Raw genomic sequence first — 12,387 nt, 5'->3', positions numbered from 1 at the left:
CGAGGAATTAAACCCACAGTTAGGACAGCTGTTTAATCTTAGTCTCACCTCCGGATGCACTCCAGGAAGTGGCGCAGCGACTGTGGTCCCACTCCACAAAGGCGGTGCCTCCACCGACCCTGGAAATTACCGTCCCATTAGCTTGACAAGCCTTATCTGCAAAGCCATGGAGAGGATCATAATGGATCTCATAAATAAAGACATAGGGAACTTGCAGACTTTGGATCCAACCCAGTTTGGCTTTGTCAAAGGCAGATCATGCCTTTTAAACTTGGTTGACTTTTTTCAAACAGTCACCAAGGCCATTGACGAGGGAAAGGCAAGTCCATACAGCCTACCTAGACCTGGCGAAGGCTTTTGATACAATACCTCACTTTCGGGTATCATTGAAAAACTCATCAACTTAAATGTAAACCCATACATTACAAGATGGGTTGCAAACTGGCTGAGTGACAGAACCCACAGGGTCAGAGTTGCTGGCGCCATGTCAGACTCAAAGCCTGTCACAAGTGGTGTCCCACAGGGCTCAGTCCTGGGCCCACTCTTGTTTGGCATCTACTTTTCTGAAGTACAAGCAAACACAGGAGGGTTATGGCTGACAAAGTTTGCAGATGACTGCAAACTGGCCGTGTTGAAAACACATCCAACACAGATATCCTTCAGAAGGGTCTCACAGAAATGGATAACTGGTGCCAGAGCCATGGCCTAAAGTTAAATGCCAAGAAATGCATAGTCATACCCTTCGAAAAATAAGGTTACCCCTAGCTACCATATAGGTGGCAATCCCTGAACACAGAAGAAGTTATTAGGGACCTGGGAACCCAGGTTGACAGTAGCCTTTCATTCGACACTCATATTGCTAAATTAGTTAGGAAGACCTTCTACATTGCCCACCTTATCATGAAGGGATTCACATCTAGATCAAGGGAAGTCATAGTCTCCCTATACTCATCACTCATCAGACCAATGATAGAGTACAATGCCCCATTGAATGTATCTGACCCGACACTTGCAGCAGCTGGAGAGGCCACAAAATTCCTCACCAAAAGGATAAAGGGTCTCAAAAATCTGTCTTATGCTGCCCGACTGAAAGAACTCCAGTTATATTCAGTTGCTTACCGCTTGCTCAGAGGTGACCTATGCCTGACATACAAGGCCATGTCAAACCCAGATTTGATGAACATGCTTCATCTCAAAAATCTAGATCCCTCAGAGCCACAAGGGCGGGAGACTTAAACCTCGACACGGTTATTAATAGGATGTGCTGGAGGGATAGATTCATCACCCAAAGACTCCCTATGCTGTGGAACAAAATCCCGGTTTATGTGAGGCAGAGCACCTCGCTGGCCTTGTTCAAGAGGAATCTTGACCAATGGATGGGAGATCGCAGATACACCCCAGGGGTTACCTCAGTGTCACTGCTCGACAGAGGCACAGCAAAATAATGGGCATAGTTTCTCCAAACTAAAGGGGTGGCGTAAGCCACAAAACTATGGGCTAGGCTTATAAATGCCCTCGGGCAGATAGCCTAGTATGAACCTATGATGTGCAAAGAACCATTCCTGATATTCCACCAGGATGGAGTGGCACTGCGTACTAATTTCCCCTCATGTTTAAGATGATTTCTGAGTTGATAGTTAATCAAACTGTACAACTTGGTCTGCAAAACCCAGGAGAGAGAATTCTGCATTTCCTAGATGAGTGTAGACAGCAGAGATTTTATTTATGTGAAGCCAAAGACTTTAGAAAGTCAGACCTGCTGTTGTCTCATTTGCAATGGTAAAAGAAAGTAGACCTTTCAACAAATGGACCCTTTCCAAGTGGGTAGCACATTGTATATCTTTCTGTTATCAACATCATAGGAAACCAGTTCCAGGCAGTGTTAAGGTGCAGTCCACTAGAGCTGCAGCTTTCAACCCACCTTTCCTCAAAGGGGTACCACCAAGGCCATCCTTTAAGTAGCCACATGGTCATGTGTGCACACTTTCTCCAGGCAATATAATCTGAGGGCTGCATCTAGAACTAGGGCATGATTTGCATCTGCTATCCCGCTGAACCTTATTTCCCCATAACCAGCCCTCTGCCCAAACTTCTTTGAAAGTCTGCAACAGTGAATCTTACTATGAACATAGGTTCATAGGTTCATACTAGGCTATCTGCCCTGGGGCATTTATAAGCCTAGCCCAATTGTGTTTGGCTTACGCCACCCCTTGATTTGAGTATACTGTGCCCTTTTTAAAGTTTAGTTTACTGTGCCTCTGTCTAATAGTGACACGGAAGTAATCCCCGGGACAAACCTACGATCCCCCATCCACTCATCAAGATTCTTCTTGAAGAGAGTCAGTGAGGTGCTCTGCCTAACATGAATTGGAATTCTATTCCAGAGCGAAGGGAGCCTCTGGGTTATGAATCTGTCCCTCCAGCATGTTCTATTTATTTCTGTACTGAGGTTCAAGTCCTCGGCGTGGCTCTAAGGGATTTAGATTTACTGAGGTGGAGCATGTCCATTAATTCTGGGTTGGACATAGCTTTATATGTCAGGCATAGATCGCCTCGAAGTAGGCGGTATGCAACTGAGTAGAGCTGGAGTTTTTTTAACCGAGCATCATATGGCATCTGTTTGAGTCCCTTGATCCTCCTGGTGAGGTACCTTTGGGGTCTTTCTAATTGCTGCAGGTGTCGGGTAAGGTACATCCCAAAGGGGCATTGTATTCTATGATGGGCCTGATGAGGGATGAATAAAGGGGCACGATTACCTCTCTTGATCTAGATGTGAATCCTTTCATGATGAGGTGGGCTATGTAGAAGGTCTTTCTAACCACTTTGGCAATGTGGTTGTCAAAGGAGAGATTGCTATCAACTTGGGTCCCCAGATCCCTAATTACTTTCTCTGTACTTAATGAGTTACCACCTATGTGGTAATTTGTGGGCACATTGTTTTTGCCAAAGGGTATGACTATACACTTTTTGGCATTTAGCTTTAGACCATGGCTCTGGCACCAGTTATCCGTCTCTCGAGACCTTTTGAAGGATGTTTGTGTCAGCTGGAGAGTCGATTATGGCCCAGTTTGCAGTCATCTGCGAACTTGGTGAGCCATAGTCCTCCACGTTGGCCTGTACCTCAGAAAAGTAAATACCGAACAAGAGAGGTCCCAGGACAGAACCTTGTGGGACGCCACTTGTGACTGGTTTCGAGTCTGACATGGCTCCAGCAACTTTGACTCTGTGGGTTCTGTCTTTGAGCCAGTTTGCGACCCATCTTGTGACATAGGGGTTTATATTTAGGCTGGATAGCTTATCTATGATGCCCGAGTGGGGTATTGTGTCAAATGCCTTTGCGAGGTCCAGATAGGCTGTGTGGACTACCTTCCCTTCATCTATGGCCTTGGTGACTGTTTTGAAGAAGTCGACCAGGTTCAAAAGGCAGGATCTGCCCTTGACAAAGCTAAATTGGGTAGGATCTAGTGTCTGTAGGTCCCCAATGTCTTTGTTTATGAGTTCCATGATGATCCTCTCCATAGCCTTGCCGACTAGGCTAGTCAGGCTTATGGGGCGATAGTTTCCAGGATCCGTAGAGGGGCCACCTTTGTGGAGTGGGACCACTGTTGCTGTACGCCATTCTTTGGGCACATATCCTGTAGTGAGGCTGAGATTGTACAGCAGTTTTACTTGAGGGATTAGTTCCTCCTGGAGTTCATGTAGGACGCAACCCGGGACGCCATCTGGTCCCATGGAAGCAGTGTTTTTTGTATTGGAAAGGGCGGCCTTCACCTGAGCATCAGAGATGTTTGGGAGGCTGCACTCTGCTGGGATAGATACTTGCTCTTTTGGGGGGGGGGGTGGAGAAGTTTGCACTGAACCTGTCTGCCAGGATATTGGCGATGTCTGTGGGTTCAGTGTATTTTTTGTCACTTAGAATCAACTCGGAACAAGTCTGGGAGTTGCATCCCAGATTCCTAACATAACTGAAAAAAGCCTTATGATTGTCTTTAGTGTCCTGTGCAATTTTTCTGTCGAAGATGGCCTTGGAGGATTTTATGAGGTTTCGTAATATATTTTTGTTAGGAACTATGAATGTAAATATTGAAGTATATTAAACTAGGGTCACTCTATAAGGTCAAACCTTTCCTCACTAATGCCACCAAAAAATCCATAGCCAACGTACACTTACCCTCCTCCCTGCTGTATGCATTACCTATACTCTCTAATCTTAGGAAAACAGACCTAAATAAGATGGAACCTTGTAACACAATAACAAAATTTGCCAGTGGCATCCCCTACAGATTACACCATTGTAACACACTACACCAAATGGGGCGTTGACTACAACTCTGATCTGAGATATACAAATATCCTGTTATTTTGGATTATTTATACTGATTATTGTTTCTAGCAATTTATATATAGCACTTTTTATTGCCTGCTGCATAGTTTTTAGTGTATTTTATTGCTATTAACTAATCTGCACGGGTAACTGATTTGTTTGCAGTTAAAAGCATTCTGTAGAGTCTCTTTGCTCCTTTATCTGTTTAAAAACTTTAATTTTGTGGCTTTCTGTAGTGTTTACTTGTCTGTAGGCTAATATCTTTAGTATTGTCCTAGTTCAGATGTGCTGACTCTGGGCTTGTTAGTTTCTACAGTGATTGTTCAAAGCACATGAACAGGCCATTTTGAATTAGCAGAAGCCTTTCTTTACCTTGGCTAGATTGTGTTAATTGACTGCTGGCTAGTGGGGGCTGGTTCTTTTGTGCTTTTTTAAAAAAAGTTTTCTAAGGTTGTATCTTCTGGTATTTAAGCTCTAACTTTGAGAGGATTTCTGTCTATACACACAGAGCAGAGTGGCGGAGGGGCGCTGACTACAACTCTGATCTGAGATATACAAGTATCCTTTTTTTTTGGATTATTTATACTGATTATTGTTTCTAGCAATTTATATATAGCACTTTTCATTGCCTGCTGCATAGTTTTTAGTGCATTTTACTGCTATTAACTAATCTGCACGGGTAACTGATTTGTTTGCAGTTAAAAGCATTCTGTAGAGTTTCTTTGCTCCTTTATCTGTTTAAAAACTTTTTCATTTTGTGTCTTTCTGTAGTGTTTACTGTCTGTAGGCTAATAGCTTTAGTATTGTTATACTTGATAGCTTTGCAGTTGCCCGCCCCTACTGTAAATCTGATCTGGGACACTCCTCCCAGTCTAGTGTCATTAGCTCATTCTACCTAATGCAGAGAGAACATCTGAGAAGGCCTTCTGTTTCTCCTTTTTCCCTTTCAAAAAAAAAAAAAATGCCTGAATCTCCTTGTGTTCTGGCTGTGCTTCTCAAACATTTTGGAAATACAGAGTATATTTTAGAGCATTTATTATAACTGTGATTGCCTTAATAGTGCTACAACTCAAGTGCTCTAGGTTGCACTGCATCTGAATTCTTTGTGTGTTTTAGCTGTTTTTCTGTATATATAGACTTCTCTGTATATGTAGACTAGGTACTTATTCTGCTGTATTACTGCCTCTTAAATCGGTTTTCAGTTGTGCACTTGCCTTGCTTCATTTAAAAAGTTTTAAATTGCTAATTTTGCAGAGTTTTTAATTACATTTACTGTTTAGGACTTCCACTCTCAAGTGTCTTAGCCTTTTCTGTGTTTATTTACTGTATTATTGCATTGTTTAGCCTGTTTCAACAAAAAAAAATACTATCTTGTTTGCTCGTTTCTCACCTTTCCTAGCCAGTCCATATCCCAGGCTTTGCTTGTCTCAGGACTTTATTTTCTGTGTTCAGAGCTATCCAGACCGTGCTGTGGTAGAGGGAAGTCCTACTGCTTACCAGTCGGAGTGGTGAGCATTGTACTGCCTATCTAAGGCTAGAGGAGTGGTTTCCAGCTCTGAAATTGTAATTTTATTAGCCTTTTTGGGCTAATTTCTATCCCTTTCAACTTTCTGGCTTAAAAATGCGTGTTTGCACATTTTTCGCATCGTGCAGCACTGCAATGCTACAGTTAAACTATTCCAGATGCTACAGTTAAATTATTCCAGATGCCAGAAAGTCTGCTCTTCAAATTTTCCCTTAGAACTAGCTGGTTTCTCAGTAGTAGCACTAAAATCTGAACCCCTGTGACTAGCACTTCCTCTAGAACCTGCTGGAAAGCACTAGGAAGCCTGAAACTGATACAAGCACTCAACTCTCCTTGTCAATAAGGAGAAATTAATCGTAGGCACTAAACAGCCTATAATTGCAAAGTACCTTGCAAAGGTAAGGGAAAACAGCTCTTAAACTTTACAAAAAAAGCACCTAAACAGGCATGTCCAAGGGTCAGCTTCCGGTGATTTCTCCTGTCCACCTGGTGAATCTGGGCATACTGGGGCAATGTGGCAACTGCCTCATGTACACAGACAATCCTCTCCTCCTACCACCCAACACTACAACCTGCGAGAGATGCACTTAAATAGCCAAACTGGAAGCAAAGCTCTCTCCGGCCAAGATTGTGCTAGACAGTCGAGGAGAAGGTTAACACCTGCACTACACCTCAAGCAACGCATAGCCCTTCAAAACCCACACATAGCAGCACTAAACCCACATATGCGGAGGCCCTTAACATTAACCTGCCCAAGCAACAAGGACCTCCAAAGCTGAAACACAAACACCAGTCACAACCAAAGTGACATGTAGCTCACAACACCAGTGTGCCACCCAACAACAGCGCCTAAGGCAAGACAATGTACTCAGCACTTTAGTCATAGGTGACTCTATAGTCAGGCACACTGATGTCCCACTCACCAGGCTGAACAAGGAGAAAGTTACAGTCAGCTGCCTGTCGGGTACCAGGATCCGCCACATAACGCATGCACTCAAGTCACTCCACAACAAGTACAAATAGACTCTGTCATTGTCCATGCTTTAGTGAATGACTTGAGACGTACCTCCCTGGACTACATGAAAAGAGACATATATATATATATATATATATATATATATATATATATATATATATATATATATATATATACCCAAGCAGAGCTCCACGTGGTCCTGCAGAGGGGTCCTGGCAACAGAGAACTGAAAGAAGCGACCACTTTCCAGATTTAAGTATTTTTTGGCTTTTTTTATCTGCATTGTCCTCTCTGGCTTTCATTTAACTAGCTATAACTGTTTTTGTGTCTATCTGCTGATTTCTGAAGTATCTGCACTTAAAAGTAGCATTTTGGTCGACTCTGGTCGATTATTACTGTTTTTTTTTTGTTAATTTAACTGCTGAGGCTGCCCACTAAAGTGTGTGCTAGCCTGTGTAAATCGATTTTACTGTTTGCTTAATTGCATTTCTGTGTGCTTTCCTGAAAAAACAAAAAAAAATACTCCTTGTTTTCCCGCCTTTGCTCGACTAGTTTGGACCAGTATACAGGCTTTGCTGTATTCTGGGCTGTGTGTAGTTCCTGTGTTGGCCATTGCCTTACTTGGATAGAAGGAAGTTTCTGAGCTCACCAGTGGGAGTGGGGAGCCTTGAGCAGCCTATCTGTCCCTGGGGGAAGTGACCTCAGCACTTGAGCTGTAAATTATTGGTTGCTTTGGACCATTTCTAGCTCTTTTCAAGTTCCCTGTATAAAAATCCGCCTCAGGGCGTTTTGCTGATTGGGCGCATAGCGCAGCAGCGGTTATACAGGTTTAAACTATTTCTGGCTCCGCCAAGTCTGCTCTTCAATTTTTCACTTAGAAAACTCTACTCAGTCTATTTAGCTGTATATATTAGCACTGTTTTGGGACTTCTAGTCTTAGCAAGCACTCTTATAATAAAGTAAGCACTCTTATACTAAAGTAAGCACTACAGCCATCCACTACCCCCTGTGAATACCCACTTCCCTTAAAGGCACAGCACTCCTTATAATATTCTAGTATGTCGAGTGGTAGACCACTAGCATCCTCTCTTGTTCAGCTGGTTAACCTGGGAATCTTAAGACAATGTTACAATTGTCTCATGTACACAGACAACCCTCTCCTCCTTCCTACTAACACAAATACTTGTGAGAGATGCAACTATATAGCCAGACTGGAGGCTGAACTCTCTCAACTCAGGACTGGCAAGACCAGACAGGAGGAGAAGGTACCCACACCCGAAGCAAAACCGGTCACACATAAAACCACCACCACTACAAACCAAACACATAAGAACACAAAGACATACTTTGGAGGCTCTTATAAAAAACTTACCAAAACAACAGAGGCCTCCAAAGCAGACACCCAGAAATACACCCCCACAAAACGTAACACCTACAACACATACCTCAAACAACAGGTGTGTCACACAATCACAGCCCCTAAGGCAAAACACTATGCCAGAGACATTAGTAATAGGTGACTCTATAGTCAGACACACCGACGTTCCACTTACCAGGCTGAATAAGGAGAGGGTAACTGTGAGCTGCCTATCGGGAGCTAGGATCCGCCACATTACACACGCACTCAGATCACTCCAAAGCAAGTACAAGTATGATGCAGTCATTGTCCATGCTAGTGTGAATGACCTGAGACGTACCTCCCTGGACTACATGAAAAGAGACATTGAGGAGCTCTCTGATTATGTAGCCCAGACTGGTATGACCCTGACCCTGAGCAGCATCCTGCCTTCACCAAGAATGATGCCTCAGTACAAAGACAAAATGATCAATTTTAACAATTGGCTTAATCACTGGTGTCATTCTAGGGGGATCCAGTGTCTGTCAGCCTGGGATGACATGCTGGACAAGCCGCATTGCTTCGCAAGGGATGGCTTGCACCTGTCACCACTGGGCTTCCAGATACTGGCCAAGGCTCTTGCCACCCCCATAGTGCCTTTTTTAGGCAATGCTCAAAAGACAAATCAACCTCCGTAAAAAACAAAAATGGAAAAAATTAAGGGTAATGCTGCTCAACGCCAGAAGTCTAAATCTCAAGATGCAGGCACTCGAAGCACTTCTCAGTATGGAGAACATCGATGTCTGTGCAGTAACTGAAACCTGGTTCAAGGCTCCTGAGAGCACTCCAGCGCTACCAGGCTATACCTCATATCATGCTTTTCGGCCTCAAGTTCCAGGCCGAACCACAAAGGGAGGGGGAGTGTCCATTTTCATAAAGGACACCTACACCTCTCGATTGGTGGCTACCCATGAAGCATCAGAAACCATACAAGTTTTACTCACCATAGGCAAAACTGCCATACAACTGGTCGCATGTTATAGAACACCCTCCCAATCCCAGGAATCCCATCAAGCATTCCTGAAAACACTGGAGGATATGAATGTCACACCAAACACCATCATATTGGGTGACTTCAACTACTAACATAGACTGGGCCCACTATTCTAGCCCTAACACCCTAGCCCAAAGATTCCTGGAATTCATTAACTCAAATGCTGTGGAGCAACTGGTCACTTCTCCTACGAGGAGAGATAATATACTTGACCTGATTATCACAAACATGGGGTCCAAATGCTCCGCACCGGATATAAACCCCTCACTAGTAAGATCTGACCATAAACTGATCACGTTGGATGTACATATCCCACCCCCCCAGAACAAAAGACTACAGTGAAAAAATTTTCAAAAGCTGACTTTACACTCCTTAAGTCAGAAATGATATCCTTTAAGCCTACTGGGTTAATGGAAACCACATCCCAAAATGCTGAATCCTACACAACAGCCTTCTACGGACATCTCCAAGAATGCATGGATCAAGCAATCCCAACTAAAACCAAGACCCTCTCCACCAACGGAAAACGCCCGGTTTGGTGGACCCCGGCTATAAACAAACTGTACAACAAAGAAGGAAGCTACTGCAGGACAAAGCCAAATCCCACAAGGGAAAGGCTTCCCTGATCAGCACAAGTAAAAAACTACGTTCTCTCATAAAAACATCTAAAGCCAACTTTGAGAGAAAGATTGCCAAGGTTACCAAAGACAATCACAAGGCCTTCTTCAATTATGTCAGAACCTTGGGAGGAAATTCTCAGATATGCTCTGAGTTGGTACACAACGACAAAAAATTCACTGACCCTACCGACATTGCCAATATTCTGGCAGGTAGGTTCAGTGCAAATTTCTCCCCTCCCTCACCCCCTAAAGATGTAGTAATTATCCCTGCTGAATGTAACCTACCTGTCATCTCAGACATACAGGTGAAATCAGCACTCAACAAAGCAAAAACACAGCATCTATGGGACCCGATGGTATCCCCGGTTGCGTGTTACGTGAACTTCAAGATGAACTAAACCCGCACCTAAAAGCGCTATTCAATCTTAGCTTCACTACAGGATATGTACCTGAACACTGGCACAGCAACAGTGGTCCCACTCCACAAAGGGGGAAATTCTACTGACCCTGGTAACTACCGCCCCATAAGTCTGACCAGCCTGGTCTGCAAGGCTATGGAAAGAATCATCATGGAACTCATAAATGGCGATATTGGAGATCTGCAGACCTTTGATCCCACCCAGTTCGGTTTTGTAAAGGCAGATCCTGCCTCTTAAACCTGGTTGACTTCTTGAGACAGTCACTAGTGCCATCGATGAGGGCAAGGCTGTCCACACTGCCTACTTGGACTTGGCTAAAGCCTTTGACACGATACCACACTCTGGCATCATAGACAAGCTCAGCAGCCTAAATGTAAATCCATATGTCACAAGATGGGTAGCAAACTGGCTAAAAACAGAACCCATAAGGTCAAAATTGCTGGAGCCATGTCAGACTCAAAACCAGTCACAGTGGTGTCCCACAGGGCTCAGTCTTGGGACCACTCTTATTCGGCATTTACTTCTCGGATGTGAAAGCAAATATGGGAGGATTATGGCTGACAAAGTTTGCAGATGACTGCAAACTGGGTGCCATAGTTGATTCACCTGCTGACACACACATCCTACAGAAAGGTCTCACTGAAACGGACAACTGGTGCCGGAATCATGGCCTCAAACTTAACGCCAAAAATGTATAGTCATCCCTTTGGAAAAACAAAGTACCCACAAATTATCACATAGACAATAACCCACTGAGTACGGAAGAAGTAATCAGAGACCTGGGGACTCAAGTCGATAGTGACCTCTCCTTTGACAACCATGTTGCCAAAGTGGTCAGAAAGACATTCTACCTTGCCCATCTCATCATGAAGGGATTCTCATCCAGATCAAAGGAGGTCATTGTACCTCTATATTCCTCACTTGTCAGGCCCATGATTGAATATAATGCTCCATTTGGGATGTATCTCACCCGGCACATGCAACAACTGGAAAGACCCCAGAAGTACCTCACCAAGAGGATCATGGGTCTCAAACATGTGCCTTATCCAGCTAGATTAAAGAAACTCCAGCTCTATTCAGTAGCATACCGCCTGCTCAGAGGTGATTTGTGCCTAACGTATAGGGCCATGTCCAACCAAGAACTGATGGACATGCTCCATCTCAAAAAATCCAGATCCACCAGAACCACGCGAGCTAAAGATTTCAACCTCTGCACAAATATGAATAAAAAATGCTGGAGGGATAGATTCATAACACAGAGGTTACCCGTACTCTGGAACAAAATCCCAGTTCATGTGAGACAGAGCCCTTCATTGGCACTGTTCAAGAAAAATCTCGATGCATGGATGGGAGATCATAAGTTTACCCCGGGAGTCACCTCAGTGTCACTACTAGACAGAGGTATAGTTTACTAAATAATGGGGTCCCACATGTGTCACTACTAGAGAGGCGCAACTGTATAATACGGGGTGGCGTATGCCACATCATTGTTGGCTAGGCTTGTAAATGCCCCAGGGCAGATAGCCTAGTACACTACTATGAAACTATGAAACATGGAAGAGCTCTTGGATCATGTGGCCCAGGCAGGTATGACCCTAGCCCTGAGTAGCATCCTGCCTTCGCCCAGAATGATACCACAGTACAAGGACAAAATGATTGACTTCAACAATTGGCTAAGCTTCTGGTGTCGTTCAAAGGATCCAGTATCTGTCTGCCTGGGAAGACATGATCGACAAACCACAATGCTTTGCCAGAGATGGTCTGCACCTGTCACCCCTGAGATTCAGGTTACTGGCTAAAGCTCTTGCTACCCCTATAGTGCCTTTTTTAGGCAAGGTTCAAAGGATAAAACCACCACCTTAACAGATACAAGCATGCAAAATCTGAAGGTAATGCTACTCTATGCTAGAAGTCTAAACCTCAAAATGCACTCTCTCGAGGCACTCCTAAAAATGAAGAACATCGATATCTGTGCAGTAACTGAGACCTGGTTCAAGGCTCCAGAGAGCACCCCTGCAATACCAGGCTACAACTCTTACCACACTTTTCGGCCACAAAACCAAGACCGAAACACTAAAGGTGGAGGAGTGTCCATATTCACCAAGGATATTCACACCTGCAGGCTAGTTGCCC

The 12,387-nt window shown here is 44.0% G+C and overlaps 1 protein-coding gene across 7 annotated transcripts in view; it reads left to right on the top strand.

Annotated features, from left to right (window-relative positions):
• Window positions 1–12,387, top strand: part of RERE (arginine-glutamic acid dipeptide repeats) — a 3,515,893-nt gene that overhangs the window by 2,428,159 nt on the left and 1,075,347 nt on the right. The window lies entirely within an intron of this gene.

The sequence above is a fragment of the Protopterus annectens genome, chromosome 2.part1 (assembly GCF_019279795.1).
Source record: "Protopterus annectens isolate FY-2018-M chromosome 2.part1, PAN1.0, whole genome shotgun sequence".
Classification (NCBI taxonomy): Eukaryota; Metazoa; Chordata; order Ceratodontiformes; family Protopteridae; genus Protopterus; species Protopterus annectens.
The sequence above is the reverse complement of the archived record's forward strand: the minus strand, read 5'-3'. Positions and strand labels throughout refer to the sequence as shown.